Here is a 20,264-nt window from a genome sequence, read left to right as displayed (position 1 = left end):
CCTTGCCATCAGAGGTCTGCCGCATGACCTTGTCATGGGTGGAATTCCTCACGCTGGCTCCCAGCAATTCAGAAAACTAAGATGATGGCATATGGTCCCATCACTTCATGGCAAATAGTTGGGGAAACAATGTAAACAATGACAGACTTTATTTTTGGGGGGCTCCAAAATCACTGCAGGTGGTGACTGCAGCCATGAAATTAAAAGACACTTACTCCTTGGAAAGTTATGACCAACCTAGACAGCATATTAAAAAGCAGAGACATTACTTTCCCAACAAAGGTCCATCTAGTGTAAGGTATGGTTTTTCCAGTAGTCATGTATGGATGTGAGAGTTGGACTGAAAGAAAGCTAAGTGCTGAAAAATTGATGCTTTTGAACTGTGGTGTTGGGGAAGACTCCTGAGAGTCCCTTGGACTGCAAGGAGATCCATGAGTCCATCCTAAAGGAAATCAGTCCTGAATATTCATTGGAAAGGCTGATGCTGAAGCTGAGACTCCAAAAATTTGGCCACCTAATGCAAAGAGCTGGCTCATTTGAAAAGACCCAGATGCTGGGAAAGATTGAGGGTGGGAGGAGAAGGGGACGACAGGATGAAATGGTTGGATGGCATCACCGACTCAGTGGACATGAGTTTGAGGAAATCCAGACAGAAGGCCTGGCATGCTGTGGTGCATGGGGTCACAAAGAGTCAGACACGACTGAGCAACTGAACTGAACTGAATACTTGAATAGATACTTGTAAAAAATTCAAAGTATATAAAGTAAAATGCACAAGTCCTCAATTTCTCCTTACTGCTACTTTCAATCTTCTTCACAGGGCTAGTCACCTTTAAATTTGCCATGTATTTAATGTGTGTGGTTGTGCATATGTATATGTGCACAGATAGTATGAGTTTCTTCAGGTTTTTTTTTTCATTTGAATATGCCTTGAAGATCTTTACTTTTCCCTACTTTTCCAAGTCCGTAGGTACATACTCCATGATTTTTCTGTGCAAACAGAAATCAATCTTGGTTTCAAAGTTACAAGGAAACTAAAGGTTTTCTTGGTCCTTATTTTGTATTTGGGGCTTCCCTGGTGGCTCAGACTGTAAAGAGTCTTCCTGCAATGACAGAGACCCAGGTTCAGTCCCTGGGTTGGGAAGAACCCCTGGAGAAGAGAATGGCTACCCACTCCAGTATTCTTGCCTGGAGAATTCCATGGACATAGAAGCCTGGTGGGCTACAGTCCATGGGGTCACAAAGAGTCAGACACAGCTGAGCGACTAAGACTTTCACTTTCAGTATCTGGTATATATAATCTTGATAACACTTAAGGTGATTACATAGACAATATCTGTTTCCACCAGAACTCACTGTCTCTTGAAACTTATTCATTTTGAAGCTATTGCGATTGAGAAGGTAATTTGTAGAACAATGTAATTTGGAATAATTAGGATATATGCAGATACCAAAGGCGAAGAAGCCTGGGGGCAGGCATGGAGACTGGTGACAGGTTCGGCATATGTAAAGCACAGAAGTGCAAAGGAAGAAGACAGAGGCACTGAGGCCCTGAAAAATACATTTTAATTCAACGTAGAAAATAACTGCTGTAAGAGAGGTTCAGATAAAGTGCTCTGGGGATTTTTAAGAAGAATCTTAATTAGGGTAGTAATCAATTGGGTATTGAAGATTAAATAGGATTAAAGTATATAAATTTGGAGAACAGAGGTGTTGGGAAGTATTTTCCAGGCAGAGGGAAAAATCAAAAAAAAGATAAAAATGCATGAAGTATTTTTTTGGAAAAAGTGAGTAGTTATAGGTCAATGAGAATAAATAATGGGAAACAAGTTTCAAAAGTTAGGGTGGGAACCAGATTTAAAAAGATACAGATATTGAGCTTTGCTGTCTAGACATCATTCTAAAGGTGATGAAGAGCTATTGGTTTCTCAGCAGAGTAGTTCTGTGATTATAGCTTTATAAAGAATAATATAGTGGCAGAATTGAATTTAAAGGAGTTTGGGAAGGCTAGTTGGTGGGACTTGAAGTTCAATTCATAAACACCATAAATAACATAAAAGATAATATTTGTGCTAAAAAATGGAGAAGGGGGTTGCAACTTATGCAGATGACTAAAGCCAAAAGAGAATCTTGTCCTCTTGAAGCTGTCAGTCTCCATACCCTCTTCCCCATTGTCCTGGCAAACAATTTGCTTTTTGTCTCTGCGTTTATCTATTTTGGATATTTCATATAAATGAAGTCAATATGTGGCTTTTTGTGCCTGGCTTCTTTCACTTTGTGTAATGTTTTTGAGGTTCATCACATTATAGTGTGTATCAGTTCTTCATTCCTTTTTATAGATAAGTAAAAGACGCTTACTCCTTGGAAAGAAAATTATGACCAACCTAGACAGCATATTGAAAAGCAGAGACATTACTTTGCCAACAAAGGTCTGTCTAGTCAAGGCTATGGTTTTTCCAGTGGTCATGTATGGATGTGAGAGTTGGACTATAAAGAAAGCTGAGCACCAAAGAATTGATGCTTTTGAAATGTGGTGTTGGAGAAGACTCTTGAGAGTCCCTTGGACTGCAAGGAGATCCAACCAGTCCGTCCTGAAGGAAATCAACCCTGAATATTCATTGGAAGTACTGATGTTGAAGCTGAAACTCCAATACTTTGGCCACCTGATGTGAAAAACTGATTCATTGGAAAAGACCCGGATGCTGGGAAAGATTGAGGGCAGGAGGAGAAGGGGATGACAGAGGATGACATGGTTGGGTGACATCAACCACTCAATGGACATGGGTTTGGGTGGACTCTGGGAGTTGGTGATGGAGGCCTGGCATGTTGTGGTTCATGGGGTCGCAGAGTCAGACATGACTGAGCGACTGAACTGAACTGAATACTACACTGAACATATATACCGTTTTGTTTATCCATACACCTAATGATGGACTTGGAGTACTTTCTACTTTTTGCCTCAGTGAGTAGTGCTGCTATGAATATTCTACAAGTATTTGTTTGGATACCTATTTTCAGGTCTTTTGGTTATGTACCTGGAATAGGTTTAACTTATTTAGGAACTGCCAGGCTATTTTTAACAGCAGCTGCACCATTCATTTAACATTCCCACAAGCAGGCAATACACAAGGGATCCCATTTCTCTACATTCCCTGCAACACTTGGTATTTTCGGTTTTCTTTCTCTGTTTTATAGCTGTCCTCATGGATGTGGAATTGGTTCATATTATGTTTTTTATTTGCATTTTCCTGATGGCTAATATATATTTTTGGAGAAATGTCTATTCAAGCTCTTTGTCCACTTTTCAGTTGGGTTACTTGTGTTTTTGTTGAGGAGTTCTTTATATAATATGTGTTGTATACTAGACCCTTTTTGGAGAAGGCAATGGCACCCCACTCCAGTACTCTTGCCTGGAAAATCCCACGGACGGGGGAGCCTGGTGGGCTGCAGTCCATGGGGTGGCTAAGAGTCGGATACGACTGAGCGACGTCACTTTCACTTTTCAGTTTCATGAATTGGAGAAGGAAATGGCAACCCACTCCAGTGTTCTTGCCTGGAGAATCCCAGGGACGGGGGAGCCTGGTGGGCTGCCGTCTATGGGGTCGCACAGAGTCGGACACGACTGAAGCGACTTAGCAGCAGCAGCAGCAGACCCTTTTGAGGGCTTCCCTGGTGGCTCAGAGTTCAAGGCGTCTGCCTCCAATGCGGGAAACCAGGGTTCAATCCCTGGGTCGTGAAGATCCCCTGGAGAAAGAAATGGCAACCCACTCCAGTATTCTTGCCTGGGTAATCTCATGGACGGAGGAGCCTGGTAGGCTATGGTCCATGGGGTCGCAAAGAGTCAGAGACCCTTTTTGGAACTATGACTGCAAATATTTTCTTGTGTTCTATAGGTTATCTTTTTTACTTTCTTGCTAATGTGCTTGGTGTAAAAGTTTGGTTTTTAATTTTTTTTTTTCACAACTCAAAATGAGGACAATGTAATTTTTGTTTTTTGGGTTTTTAAAATAAATTTTTTAATTTTAATTGGAGGTTGATTACTTTACAATATCATAGTGGTTTTTGCCATACATTGACATGGATCCACCATGGGTGTACATGTGTTCCCCATCCTGAACCCCCCTCCCACCTCCCTCCCCATACCATCCCTCTGGGTCATCACAGTGCACCAGCCCTGAGCACCCTGTCTCATGCATTGAACCTGGACTGGCGATCCCTTTCACATGTGATAATACACATGTTTCAATGCCATTCTCCCAAATCATCCCACCCTCACCCTCTCCCACAGAGTCCAAAAAACTGTTCTATACATCTGTGTCTCTTTTGCTGTCTCGCATATAGGGTCATTGTTACCATCTTTCTGGATTCCATATATATGCGTTAGTATACTGTATTGGTGTTTTCCTTTCTGGCTTAATTCAGTCTGTATAATAGGCTCCAGTTTCATCCACCTCATTAGAACTGATTCAAATGTAATCTTTTTAATGGCTGAATAATTTTCCATTGTGTATATGTACCAAACTTATCCATTCATCTGCTGATGGACATCTAGGTTGCTTCCATGCTCTGGTGGTACAAACAGTGCTGTGATGAACATTGGGGTACACGTGTCTCTTTTGATTCTGGTTTCCTCAGTGTGTATGCCCAGCAGTGGGATTGCTGGGTCATATGGCGGTTCTATTTCCAGTTTTTTAAGGAATCTCCACACTGTTTTCCATAGTGGCTGTACTAGTTTGCATTCCCACCAACAGTGTAAGAGGGTTTTGTTTTCTCCACACCTTCTCCAGCATTCATTGTTTGTGGACTTTTGGATAGCAGCCATTCTGACTGGCGTGAAATGGTACCTCATTGTGGTTTTGATTTGCATTTCTCTGATAATGAGTGATGTTGAGCATCTTTTCATGTGTTTGTTAGCCATCTGTATGTCTTCTTTGGAGAAATGTCTATTTAGTTCTTTGGCCCATTTTTTGACTGGGTCGTTTATTTTTCTGGAATTGAGCTGCAGGAGCTGCTTGTATATTTTTGAGATTAATTCTCTGTCAGTTGCTTCATTTGCTATTATTTTCTCCCATTCTGAAGGCTGTCTTTTCACCTTGCTTATATTTTCCTTTGTTGTGCAAAAGCTTTTAAGTTTAATTAGGTCCCATTTGTTTATATTTGCTTTTATTTCCAATACTCTGGGAGGCGGGTCATAGAGGATCATGCTCTGATTTATGTTGGAAAGTGTTTTGCCTTTGTTTTCCTCTAGTTTTATAGTTTCTAGTCTTACGTTTAGATTTTTAATCCATTTTGAGTTTATTTTTGTGTATGGTGTTAGAAAGTGTCCTAGTTTCATTCCTTTATAAGTGGTTGACCAGTTTTCCCAGCACCACTTGTTAAAGAGATTGTCTTTAATCCAATGTATATTCTTGTCCACAGGTGTGTGGATTTATCTCTGGGCTTTTTATTTTGTTCCATTGATTTATATTTCTGTCTTTGTGCCAGTACCATACTGTCTTGATGACTGTGGCTTTGTAGTAGAGCCTGAAGTCAGGCAGGTTGATTCCTCCAGTTCCATTCTTCTTTCTCAAGATTGCTTTGGATATTCGAGGTTTTTTTTTTTTTTGTATTTCCATACAAATTGTGAACTTATTTGTTCTAGCTCTGTGAAAAATACCATTGGTAGCTTGATAGGGATTCAATGCAATCCCTATCAAGATTGCATTGAATCTGTAGATTCCTTTGAGTAGTATACTCATTTTCACTATATTGATTCTTCTGATCCATGAACATGGTATATTTCTCCATCTATTAGTGCCCTCTTTGATTTCTTTGACCAGTGTTTTATAGTTTTCTATATATAGGTCTTTAGTTTCTTTAGGTAGATATATTCCTAAGTATTTTATTCTTTTCATTGCAGTGGTGAATGGAATTGTTTCCTTAATTTCTTTTTCTACTTTCTCATTATTTAGTGTATAGGAATGCAAGGGATTTCTGTGTGTTGATTTTATATCTTGCAAATTTACTATATTCATTGATTAGCTCTAGTAATTTTCTGGTGGAGTCTTTAGGGTTTTCTATGTAGAGGATCATGTCATCTGCAAACAGTGAGAGTTTTACTTCTTCTTTTCCAATCTGGATTCCTTTTATTTCTTTTTCTGCTCTGATTGCTGTGGCCAAAACTTCTAAAACTATGTTGAATAGTAGTGGTGAGTGGTTTTTAATTTTTAATGTTTTATATATTTTTGTTTTATGTTTAACTCAGTGATATATTTTGAATTGATTTTTATTTATTTGACTACCCTGGGTCTTCACTGCAATGTGAGGGTTCTTTGTTGTGGTACATGGGTTTCTCATGTGGAGTGTGGGCTCTTGAGTTCATGGGCTCAGTAGCTGCGGTGTGTGGGCTTAGTTGCCTTGCAGCACGTGGGTCTTAGTTCCCAGATGAGGGATCAAACTTGCATCCTCTGCATTGCAAAGTGGATTCTTAACCACTGGACCACCAGGGAACTCCCCTGGTTTTTAATTTTGATGAGGTTTAATTATCTAGTTTTCCTTTGGTTGCTCATGATTTTGATGTTAATTTAAGAATTCATTACCAAATTCAGGGTCATAAGAGATATTCCTGTTTTAAGAGTTTTATGGTTTGGCTTTTATATTTAAATTGTTGATTCATTTTGAATGATTTTTTCTATATGGTATGAGGTGAAGGTCCAACTCCATTCTTTTGCAATTTTGAACAGGGACAACTGGATATTTGTTGAAGAGACTATTATTTCCCCATTGAATGCCCCGGGAACCCTTGTCTAAGGAAAAAACTTAAAAAAATAAATGAAAATATATCTTGTGTACATGAATTGGAACAATTAATATTGTTAAAATGTTCATACCACCCAAAGACATGTATGGATTCAATACAATATCTATCAAAATTCCTGTGACATTTTTCATAGAAATAGAAAAAAATTCTAAAACTTGTATGGAACTACAAAAACAAAATAAAACAAAACCCAAACCTTTAATTTGCTAAAGCCATCTTCAGAATAAAGATGAGAATTGGGGGCATCACGTTTCCTGATTTCAAGTTATATTGCAAACCTATAGTAATCAAAAGAATATGATACTGGCATAAAAACAGACCCATAGACCTGTAGAAGAGAGTAGAGAGCTTTGAAATAAACCAAAGCATGGATCTAGTGCTAAAGAACATGCCTTTCAATGCAGGAGATATAAGAGGTGCAGGTTCAATCCCTAGGTTGGGAAGATCCCCTGGAGGAGTTCATGGCAACCCGCTCCAGTATTCTTGCCTAGCAAATCCAAAGGATGAGGAGGCTGGCAGCTATAGTCCACAGGGTCGCAGAGTCAGACACAACTGAAACGACTTAGCATACACAAACACAGTCAACTAATTTTTGACAAGGGTGTGAAGAATACACAATGGGAAAAGGACAGTCTTCAATAAAAGATATAGGGAAAATGATATCAACATACAAAATAATAAAATTGGATCCATATCATACACCTTAACAAAAATAACTCAAAATGTATCAAATACTTAAACATAATACCTGAAACTGTAAAACTTCTGAATGGAAAAAAAAAGTAGGGAAAAACCTTCTTGACACTATTCTTGGCTATAATGTTTTGTGTATGACATCTAAAATTCAGACAAAGAAAAACAAGTGAGACAACATCAAACTAAAATGCTACTTCACAGCAAAGGAAACAATCAACAAAATGAAGAGGGAAAAATATTTGTAAACCATATATCTGATAGTGTCCAAAATATATAAGGAATTTATACAACTAGCAAAAAGCAAACCTATCAATTAAAAATGGGCAGAGAAACTGAACAGACTTTTTCCAGAGAAGACATACAAATACCCAATATGCAAATGAACAGGTGCTCAGCATGACTAATCATCAGAAATGCAAATCAAAGCCACAATGAGATAACAACACACCCCTGTTAGGATGGTTGCTATCAAAAAGACAACACAAGTGTTGGTGAGAATGTGAAGGGAACCCTTGTACACTCTTGGTGGGACTGTAAATTGTATAGTCATTGTGGAAAACAGTATGAAGTTTTCTCAAAAAACCACAAATAAAGTTATCATGACCCTGCAATCCCACTTCTGGGTATATCAACAATGGAAATGAAATCAATACCTTGAAGAGTTATCTGCTCTCCCATTTATTATGGTATTATACATAATAGGCTAGATGTGGAAACAACCTAAGCGTCCATTCAACAAAGAATGGATTTAAAAATTGTGAGAGATTTTATATACATAATATACTTCAGTCTTGAAAAAGAAAGAGATCCTGCTATTTGCAACAACATGAATGAACCTGGGTAACATTAGGCTAAGTGAAATAAGCCAGACATAGAAAATACAAAACATGATCTCGCTTGTATGTGGAATCTAAAAAAGTCAGATAAATAGAAGTAGTATAATTGTGGATACTAGGAAGAAGGAAGTGGGGGAATTGGGGAGATGCTGGTCAAGAGCACAAACTTGAAGTTATTTTGGATGAATACAGAGATACAATGTACAGCATAATGACTATAGTATTTATAGTTAATAATATTGTACTGAGTAATGAAAATTTGCAAAGAGAATAGAATTGGGTTCTCATAAAAATTACATAGTAAATATATTTTTTATTTAAAATATAAAATTTTTTAAAATGGGCACTTGCTCTCAAGGGCACAGAGCACACACACACACATCTTAATTGCCCATAGATTAGGGGTTTATTCCTGATGTTTAATTCAATTCTATTGGTGTTTATGTCTGTCCTGGAAAAGGTCAGTTTTCATTCCAATCCCAAAGAAAGGCAATGCCCAAAGTGTTCAAACTACTGCACAATTGCTCTCATCTTATACGCCAGCCAAGTAATGCTCAAAATTCTCCAAGCCAGGCATCAACAGTATGTGAACCATGGACTTCCAGATATTCAAGCTGGATTTAGAAAAGGCAGAGGAACCAGAGATCAAATTGCCAACATTCGTTGGATCACTGAAACAGCAAGAGAATTCAAGGAAAACATCTACTTTTGTTTTATTGACTATGCCAAAGCATTTGACTGTGTGGATCACAACAAACTGGAAAATTCTTAAAAGAGATGGGAATACCAGAACACCTGACCTGCCTCTTGAGAAACCTGTATGCAGATCAAGAAGCAACAGTTAGAACCAGACATGGAACAACAGACTGGTTTCAAATTGGGATAGAAATCTATCAAGGCTGTATATTGCCACCCTGCTTATTTAACTTCTATGCAGAGTACATCATGAGAAACACTGGGCTGGATGAAGCACAAGCTGGAATCAAGATTGCCGGGAGAAATAACAATAACCTGAGATATGCAGATGACACCACCCTTATGGCACAAAGCGAAGAACTAAAGAGCCTCTTGAAAGTGAAAGAAGAGAATGAAAAAGCTGGCTTAAAACTCAGCATTCAAAAAACTAAGATCATGGCATCCAGTCCCATCACTTCATGGCAAATAGTTGGGGAAACAATGGGAACAGTGACAGACTTTATATTTGAGGGTGCTCCCAAATCACTGCAGATGATGACTGCGGCCATGAAATTAAAAGACGCTTGCTCCTTGGAAGAAAATCTATGACCAACCTAGACAGTATATTAAAAAGCAGAGACATTACTTTGCCAACAAACGTCTGTCTAGTTTTTTTTAAAAGCTATTGTTTTTCCAGTAGTCATGTATGAAGGTGAGAGTTGGACTATAAAGAAAGCTGAGTGCCGAAGAATTGATGCTTTTGAACTGTGGTGTTGGAGAAGACTCTTGAGAGTCCCTTGGACTGCAAGGAGATCCAATCAGTCCATCCTAAAGGAAATCAGTCCTGAATATTCATTGGAAGGACTGATGCTGAAGCCAATACTTTGACTACCTGATGTGAAGAACTGACTCCTTGGAAAAGATCCTGATGCTGGGAAAGATTGAAGGCAGGAGGAGAAGGGGACAACAGAGGATGAGATGGTTGGATGGCATCACTGAGTCTATGGACATGAGTTCGAGTAAAACTCCAGGAGTTGGTGATGGACAGGGAAGCCTGGCTTGCTGCAGTCTACCGTGTTGCAAAGAGTCAGACACGACTGAGCACCTGAACTGATACTGATATGTCTATCCTGTGCCAGTACCACACTGTTTTAATTACTGTAGCCTCCTAGTAAGTTTTTAAATTGGGAAGTATGATCCTTAAACTTAGTTCTTATTTTTCAAGGTTGTTTTGGATATTTGTGGCCCCTTGTGATCCAGGAATTTCAATACAGATTGCATTGAACCTGTGGATTGCCTTCGGTAGTGTTGCCATCTTTACAATATTAAATCTTCTCATCCATGAACATGGGGATTTTTTTCCATTATTTAGGTCTTTAATATCAGCAAAGTTTTTGAAAAGTGTAAAAGACTTTCCCTTTCTTGGTGTTTTATTCTCTTGGTTGCTGTTTTCTTAATGTCATTTTGAACTGTTTATTGTTAGTATGGAGAGACACAACTGATTTTTGTGTATTGGTCTCATACCCTTACAGCTTTGTGAATTTAATAGCTGTATATTCCTTGTTTATTTGTTGGGAATTTTCATATATAGAATCATGACATTTATAAATAGGGATTGTCTTCGTTTCCAGTTTTGAAGCTTTTTCTCTTACCTAATTGCTTTGGCTAGAATTTTCAACACGATGTTGAACATCAGTGATGAAAGTGGGCTTCCTTATAGGGAAAGCTTTCAATCTTTTACTATTGGGTGCATTAGCTCTTTTTATCTATTTTTTAAATAGATGACATTTGCCAGGTCGATGAAGTCACTTCTAGTTATCTGAGTGTTATAAAAGATGTTGGCTATTAACAAATACTTTTCTTCACTGAGATGGTCACATGATCCCCTCCACGTTTGTTCTATTAATGTGGTATGTTACATCGATTGATTTCGTTATGTTGAAACATCCTTGTATTCATGAGATAAATCCCATTTGATTGTGGTGTATAACCTTTTTAATATATTGTTGGATTCAGTTTGCTAATATTTTGTTGAAGATTTTTGCCTTTATATTCATAAGGGATATTGGTTTGTAGTTTTCTTGTGGTGAGTTTGTCTGGCTTTGATATCAGGATAATGACACCAAATGATACTCATTCACAGAATGAGTTAGGAAGTGTTGTAGCTCAGTTGATTTTTTCCTAACTTCCTTTGGTGCAGAGCATTTTGTAGTTCCTAGACAGAAATTTCCTTCCTAATCCTGCAGTAAAAGTAGCAGAATATGACATGTTTTGAGAATCCTTTTGCTGCGTGCCGTCCTGTCAACACTTTGAAGCATCAATATCAGAAGACACATAACAGAAGAAAAAGAGCAGGCTTGGGGGCATGGGAAAAGTTCTGCATAAAAGAGGTGGCACTTTAACTGGCTCTTAAGAGATTAGTAAATAATGATTATGATATTTTATTAATAAAAATAGACAAGGCCTTTGAGTAGCTGGGAAGTGATATGTGTGGGTATTTTGAGCAGAAGTCTATCTCTTCTTCAAATGAAATGGAAAAGGGTTAGGATGGATGGATGTGTGAGGGGGCAGATGGTAGGTGCAGTGGTGCTGCTACAGGAGAAGTGGAGGACGCTGAGCACTCTCTACTCAGTGAAAATCTTTTAGGAGTTCATCTCAGATCTCCAACTCATTTTCTTCTTAGTTATCTGCTATTTATATCCAGAGATATCTATTGTGTTCTCCTGTTTGCTACAAACTTAGTAATGAACCTGTGCATCTATAATCACACAACAGCAGAGCAGATATAAAATGTTCATATTTATCAAATGTTTCTTTTTATAATATTATGCATTACTTCTTAGGAAGTTGTCAGTTACTGCACTCTAATACAGAACAATTTCAGGGATAATAACAAATATCTCTTTTGCCAGAAACATATTTAATGAAAATATGCTATTTGTTCTTTGAATTATATACTTTGCATAGAACAAAAATTTAGTTTTCCTATATTTATTAAATGGATTTGGAGAGATACATTTGTAAATGTATTACTGACTGAAACTTTCATCAAGAACATATAAACCTACTGTACAGTAAGGGGAACTCTCCTAAATGCTCTGTGGTGCCCTAAGTTGGAAGGAAAACAAAACAGAGAGGATATGTATGGCTGATTCACTTTGCTGTATAGTGTATAATGCAACATTGTAAGGTAACTATATTCCAATAAAATTTTTAAAAAACAGAAAAAGGACATATAGAAAATTATAAATAAGAAAACCTATCAAAAAATGGGCAAGAGACTCAAATCGGCACATCCTAAGAGTACAGCCAAATGGCCAACAAACAAATGAAAAGGTGTGTAATCTTGTATCAGAGAAATGCAAAGTACACCCACAGTGGGATACTGTCACCTGCCAGGATGACTGAAATTCAGGCCTGATAAATCAAAAACATGAGACAATAAGAACTCTTAGGCTACCATGGGGCTGCAAACTGATGGAGCCACCTTGAAAACTGTTTAGCATTTTCTATTGCAGCTCAGCTATACTCACAAACCTTCTGACCCAGCAATTCCTGTCCTGGGTATATACCTAAATGAAATGCTTACAAATTTGCATCAATAGCCATATATATATAGTTCATACCCATGTTATTTGTATAAGCCAAATTCTGAAGACCCAAATATACAGTAGATGAACAAATCAGTATGCTCAAAATGGAATACTAAACAGCAATGAACATAAATTAGTGACTATTTACAGTAAGTAATATGAATGAATCTCACAAACGTTGACTGAAAGAATCTAGATGAAAAGAAGCATGATTATATCACACGAAATTCTAAAACAGGCAATACTAGTCTATGATGCTAAAAGTCAAGCACTTGTTAACCTCAGAGGAGAAGGAAGGAAGTGAGGTTGGGAAGGGGTGAAAGAGGGACTTGCAAAGTGTTGGTAATATTCTTGTCTCTGATCTGGGTGGGGGTTAAAGAGGTCTGTTCAGTTTATGATTATTCATTGTGCTGTATATTTATGTACACAAGAGAAGACTCTACAATGGACATCACCAGAGGGTCAACAGCGAAATCAGATTGATTATATTCTTTGCAGCCAAAGATGGAAAAGCTCTATACAGTCAGCAAAAACAAGACCAGGAGCTGACTGTGGCTCAGATCATGAACTCCTTATTGCCAAATTCAGACTTATATTGAAGAAAGTAGGGAAAACCACTAGACCATTCAGGTAGGACCTAAATCAAATCTCTTACGATTATACAGTTCAAGTGAGAAATAGATTTAAGGGACTAGATCTGATAGACAGAGTGCCTGATGAACTATGGACGGAGGTTCCTGACATTGTAAAGGAGACAGGGATCAAGACCACCCCCATGGAAAAGAAATGCAAAAAAGCAAACTGGCTGTCTGAGGAGGCCTTACAAATAGCTGTGAAAAGAAGAGAAGTGAAAAGCAAAGGAGAAAAGGAAAGATATAAGCATCTGAATGCAGAGTTCCAAAGAATAGCAAGGAGAGATAAGAAAGCCTTCCTCAGCGATCAGTGCAAAGAAACCGAGGAAAACAACAGAATGGGAAAGACTAGAGATCTCTTCAAGAAAATTAGAGATATCAAGGGAACATTTCATGCAGAGATGGGCTCGATCAAGGACAGAAATGGTATGGACCTAACAGAAGCAGAAGATATTAAGAAGAGGTGGCAAGAATATACAGAAGAACTGTACAAAAAAGGTCTTCACGACCAAGATAATCCTGATGGTGTGATCACTCACCTAGAGCCAGACATCCTGGAATGTGAAGTCAAGTGGGCCTTAGTAAGCATCACTGCGAACAAAGCTAGTGGAGATGACGGAATTCCAGTTGAGCTATTTCAAATCCTGAACAATGATGCTGTGAAAGTGCTCCACTCAACATGCCAGCAAATTTGGAAAACTCAGCAGTGGCCACAGGGATGGAAAATGTCAGTTTTCATTCTAATCCAAAAGAAAGGCAATGCCAAAGAATGGTCAAATTACCGCACAATTGCACTCATCTCACACACTAGCAAAGTAATGCTTAAAATTTTCCAAGCCAGGCTTCAAGAGTACGTGAACCGTGAACTTCCAGATGTTCAAGCTGGTTTTAGAAAAGGCAGAGGAACCAGAGATCAAATTGCCAACATCCTCTGGATCATGGAAAAAACAAGAGAGTTCCAGAAAAACATCTATTTCTGCTTTATTGACTGTGCCAAAGCCTTTGACTGTGTGAATCACAATAAACTGGAAAATTCTGAGAGAGATGGGAATACCAGACTACCTGACCTGCCTCTTGAGAAACCTATGTGCTGGTCAGGAAGCAACAGTTAGAACTGGACATGGAACAACAGACTGGTTCCAAACAGGAAAAGGAGGACGTCAAGGCTGTATATTGTCACCCTGCTTATTTAACTTATATGCAGAGTACATCATGAGAAACGCTGGGCTGGAGGAAGCACAAGATTGCTGGGAGAAATATGGATAACCTCAGATATGCAGATGACACCAGCCTTATAGCAGAAAGTGAAGAGGAACTAATAAGCCTCTTGATGAAAGTGAAAGAGGAGAGTGAAAATGTTGACTTAAAGCTCAACATTCAGAAAACTAAGATCATGGCATCCCACCTATCACTTCATGGGAAATAGATGGGGAAACAGTGGAAACAGTGTCAGACTTTATTTTTCTGAGCTCCAAAATCACTGCAGATGGTGACTGCAGCCATGAAATTAAAAGACACTTACTCTTTGGAAGGAAAGGCATGACCAACCTAGATAGCATATTAAAAAGCAGAGACATTACTTTGCCAACAAAGGTCCATTTAGTCCAGGCTATGGTTTTTCCAGTGGTCATGTATGGATGTGAGAGTTGCACTGTGAAGAAAGCTGAGCATTGAAGAATTGATGCTTTTGAACTGTGGTGTTGGAGAAGACTCTTGAGAGTCCCTGAACTGCAAGGAGATCCATCCAGTCCATCTTAAAGGAGATCAGTCCTGGTTGCTCATTGGAAGGACTGATGCTGAGGCTGAAACTCCAATAAGTATTGTACACCTGATGCAAAGAGCTGACTCATTTGAAAAGACCTTGATGCTGGGAAAGATTGAAGGCGGGAGGAGAAGGGGACGATAGAGGATGAGATGGCTGGATGGCATCACCGACTCAATGGGCATGTGTTTGAGTGAACTCTGGGAGTTGGTGATGGACAGGGAGGCCAGCGTGCTGCGATTCATGGGGTCACAAAGAGTTGGACACCACTGAGCAACTGAACTGAACTGATACAGTTTTATAGAGATATAGTTGATATATGACACTATATGTTTAAAGTTTACAGAATAATTATTTGACTTACATACACTGTGAAATGATTACCACAGTAAGTTTAGTTAACATCCACCATCTCATATAGACACAAAATAAAATTTTTTTCCCTTGTAATGAGAATTCTTAGGATTTACTGTGAACAACTTTCTTACATATCATAGAACGGTGATAAACCATAGTCATCATGTTGTAATTATATGCCTAGTATATATTTACCTTATAACCTGAAGTTTGTACATTTTGACCTTTTATCCAAATGCCCCTCCCCCCACACCTCACTTATGGTAACCACAAATTGGCTCTCTTTTTCTATGAGTTTGGGTTATTGTTTTCTAGATTCTGCATATATGTGATATATCCATTTGTCTTCTCTGTCCAATTATTTCACTTAGCATAATGTCGTCAAAGTCCATGTATGTTGTTGTGTGTATGTATATATATATATATACATACACACACACACCACAAGATTTTTTATCCACTCATTAGTGGTCACTTAGATTGTTTCTACATTTTGGCTATTGTAAATAATGCTGCTGATGAACATTATCTGGGGGTGCAGATATCTCCTCAACATAGTGTTTTTATTTCCATTGGATACATTCCCAGAAATGCAATTGCTAGATCACATGATAGTTCTATTTTTAATTTTTTCAGGAACCTCTATATTGTTCACTTCCTTTCCAATTAATTTTTTTTTTGCTGCTATTCCAAGAGTTCTTTATACATTATGGATATTAACCCTTGTTACATATGTGGTTTGCAAATACTTTTACATTTTCGATCGGTTGTCTGTTCATTTTGTTGATCATTTCTTATGCAGACGCTTTTTAGTTTGAAGTAGTCCCACCAGTTTATTTTTTATTTTGTTGCTTTTGCTTTGTGGTATATTTAAAAAAATCATTGCCAAGACTCATGTCAAAGTTCTTTCCTATATTTTCTTCTAGGAGTTTTATGGTTTCAGGTCTTATATTAAGTCTTTAATCCATTTGAGTTAATTTTTGTGAGGAGTGTTAAGATAGGGATCTAATTTCACTCTTTTACATGTGAATGTCCAAATTTCCTAGCACCATTTATTGAAGACTGACACACTTCCATTGAGAATTCTTGGCTCCTTTGTCAAATATTATTTTACCATATATTGTTGTTCAGTCGCTCAGTCATGTCTGACTCTTTGCAACACCATGGACTGCAGTAGCCCAGGCTTCCCTGTCCTTCACTATCTCCTGAAGGTTGCTCAAAGTCATGCCCATTGAGTCAATGATGCCATCCAACCATCTCATCCTCTGTTATCCCATTCTCCTTTTGCCTTCAATCTTTCCCAGTATCAGGGTCTTTTCAAATGAGTCAGTTCTTCACATCAGGTGGCCAAAGTGTTGAAACTTCAGCATCAGTCCTTCCAATGAATATTCAGGACTGATTTCCTTTAGGATGGACTGGTTTGATCTCCTTGCAGTCCAAGGGACTCTCAAGAGTCTTCAACAGCACAGTTCAAAAGCATCAATTCTTCAGTGCTCAGTCTTCATTATGGTCCAACTCTCATATCTGTACATGACTGGAAAAAACACAGCTTTGACTATAGGGACCATTGTTTGCAAAGTGATGTCTCTGCTTTTTAATATATCATCTAGGTCTGTCATAGCTTTTCTTCCAGGGAGCAAACATCTTTTAATTTTATGGCTTCAGTCACCATCTGCAGTGATTCTGGAGCCCATAAAAATAAAGTCTGTCACTGTTTCCACTGTTTCCCCATCTATTTGCCATGAAGTGATGGGACCAGATGCCATGATGTTAGTTTTATGAATGTTGAGTTTTAACCCAACTTTTTCACTCTTATCTTTCACTTTCATCAAGAGGCTCTTTAGTTCTTTTTTGTTTTCTGCCATATGGGTGATTCATCTGCATATCTGAGGTTATTGATATTTCTCCTGGAAATCTTGATTCCAGTTTGTGATTCAACCAGCATAGCATTTCACATGATGTACTCTGCATATAAGTTAAATAAGCAAGGTAACAGTATACAGCCTTGACAGACTCCTTTCCCAGTTTGGAACCAGTCCATTGTTCCGTGTCTTGTTCTAACTGTTGATTCTTGACTTCCATACATTCTCAGGAGGTGGGTAAGGTGGTCTGGTATTTCAATCTCTTAAAAAATTTTCCAGTTTGTTGTGATCCACACAGTCAAAGACTTTAGTGTAGTCATTGAAGCAGAAGTAGATGTTTTCTGGATTTCTCTTGCTTTTTCCATGATCCAGTGGATGTTGGCAATTTGATCTCTGGTTCCTTTGCCTTTTCTAAATCCAGCTTGTACATCTGGAAGTTTTCTGTTTATGTATTGTTGAAGCCTAGCTTAAAGGATTTTGAGCTTTACCTTGCTAGTGTGTGAAATGAATGCAATTGTATGGTAGTTTGAACATTCTTTGGCATTTCCCTTCTTTGGAGTTGGAATGAAAATTGACCTTTTCTGATCTTGTGGCCACTGCTGAGTTTTCCAAATTGCTGGCATACTGAATGCAGCACTCTAAAAGCATAATCCTTTACAATTTTAAAAAGCTCAGCTAGAATTCCATCACCTCCACTAGTTTTGTTTGTAGTAATGCTTCCTAAGGCCCACTTGACTTCATACACCAGGATGTCTGGCTCTAGGTAAGTGACCACACCATCCTGGTTATCTGGATCAGTAAGACTTTTTTATACAGTTCTTCTGTGTATTCTTGCCACCTCTTCTTAATCTGTTCTGCTTTTGTTAGGTCTTCACTGTTTCTGTCCTTTATTGTGCCCATCTTTGCATGAAATATTCTCTTGGTATCTCTTAATTTTCTTGAAGAAATCTCTAGTCTTTCCCATTCTATTTGTCCCATTCCTCTATTTCTTTGCACTGTTCACTTAGGAAGGCTTTCTTATCTCTCCTTGCTAGTCTCTGGAACTCTGCATCCAGTTGGATATATCTTGCTCCTTCTCCTTTGCCTTTCACTTCTTTTCTCAGCTATTTGTAAGGACTCCTCAGATAGCCTTTTTGCCTTTTGCATTTCTTTTTCCTTTTGGAATGGTTTTGATCCCTGCTTCCTGTACAGTGTTACAAACCTCTGTCCATAGTTCTTCAGGCACTTGGTGTATCACATCTAATCCCTTGAATCTATTTCTATTTCCACTGTATAATCATAAAATATTTTATTTAGGTCATACCTGAATGGTCTAGTGGTTTTCCATACTTTCTTCAATTTTGCAATAAGGAGCTTATGATCTGAACCATAGTCAACTCCCAGTCTTATTTTTGCTGACTGTATAGAGCTTCTCCAACTTCAGCTGTGAAGAATAAAATCAATCTGATTTCAGTGTTGACCATCTGGTGATGTCCTTGTGCAGAGTTATCTCTTGTGTTGTTGGAAGAGGGTGTGTGCTATGACCAGTGTGTTCTCTTGACAAAACTCAATTAGCCTTTGCCCCGCTTCTTTCTCAGGATTGCTTTAGCTCTTTTTAGTCTTTGTGGTTCTATCTAAATTTTGGGATTGTTTTTTACCTCTGTTAAAAATGCCATTTAAATCTTGGTAGGGATTGCACTGGATTTCTAAATGGCTTTTGGTAGTATTGATGTTTTAACAATATTAATTCTTCCAACCCAGACTATATTTCCATTTACTTGTGTCTTCTATTTCTGTCATCACTGTTTTATAATTTCAGAGTGGAGATCTTTCATCTCCTGATTAAATCTATTCCTAGGTATTTGTTTGTTGTTGATGCTATTGTAAGTGGGACAATTTTTCTCTTTTTCAAATAATTCATTATTGGTGTATAGGAAAACTACTGTTTTTGAATGTTATTTTGTAAACTGCAACTTTGTTGAGTTTGTTGAATAGAACTAAAAGCTTTTTGGTGGGGCTTCCCTGGTGGCACAGTGGTTAGGAATCTACCTGCCTAATCAGGGGACAGAGATTCAATTCCTGATCTGGGAGGGTCCCGCATGCAGAGGTGACTAAGTCCATGTGCCACAACTGCTGAGCCCGTGTGCTGCAGCTACTGAGGCCTGCAAGCCCGAGAGCCTGTGCTCCGTAACAAGAGAATCCACCACCACGAGAAGCTTCTGCACTGCACCTCGAGTGTAGCCCCCACTTGCCTCAACTAGATAAAGCCCGCACGGAGCAATGAAGACCCAGTGCAGCCTATATACTTTTAAAAAAGATTTATGTTTTGTCCATAGTCTGTATTTAACAAAATAAAAGCTTTTTGGTGGAGTCTTTAAGTTCTTTTATATATAAAATCATGTCATCTGCAAACTGGGACAGTTTTACTTCCTCCTTTCCAATTTTATTGCCTTTTCTCTTTCTTGCCTGATTGCTCTGGCTAGGACTTCTGGAACTGTGTTGAATAGGAGTGGTGAAAGTGGGCACCCATGTCTTGTTCTTTTTTTAAAACAAATATGTTTTAAAATTTTTATTTAGCTGCACCAGGTGTTAGTGGCAGCACATAGGATTGCCAATCTTCATTGAGGCATGCAGAATGTTTAGTTGCAGCTTGCAAACTCTGTTAGTTGTGGTATATGGGATCTAGTTCCCTGACCTGGGATCAAACTCAGGCCCCCTGCGTTGGGGGCATGGAATTTTATCCACCTGACCATCAGAGACCTCCCTCTTGTTTTGTTCTTATCTTAGAGGGAAAGCTTTCAACCTTTCACTAATGAGTATGTTAGCTGTGGGCCTGTGATATATAACTTTTATTATGTTGAGGTGAAAGTGAAAGTGAAGTTGCTCAGTCATGTCTGACTCTTTGCAACCCCATGAACGGTAGCCTACCAGGCTCTGCCGTCCATCGGATTTTCCAGGCAAGAATACTGGAGTGGGATGCCATTTCCTTCTCCAGGGTATCTTCCCAACCCAGGGATCGAACCTGGGTCTCCTGCATTGCAGACAGACGCTTTACCATCTGAGCCACCAGGGA

General features: G+C 38.5%; 1 non-coding gene across 1 annotated transcript; it reads right to left on the bottom strand.

Annotated features, from left to right (window-relative positions):
- Positions 1-20,192: 20,192 nt before the first annotated feature.
- On the bottom strand, positions 20,193-20,264 carry TRNAC-GCA (transfer RNA cysteine (anticodon GCA)). Its single transcript has one exon. It is a non-coding gene; the product is annotated as a tRNA-Cys (tRNA).

The sequence above is a fragment of the Budorcas taxicolor genome, chromosome 15 (genome assembly GCF_023091745.1).
Source record: "Budorcas taxicolor isolate Tak-1 chromosome 15, Takin1.1, whole genome shotgun sequence".
NCBI classification, from domain to species: domain Eukaryota; kingdom Metazoa; phylum Chordata; class Mammalia; order Artiodactyla; family Bovidae; genus Budorcas; species Budorcas taxicolor.
This window is presented reverse-complemented; position numbering and strand designations above follow the sequence as displayed.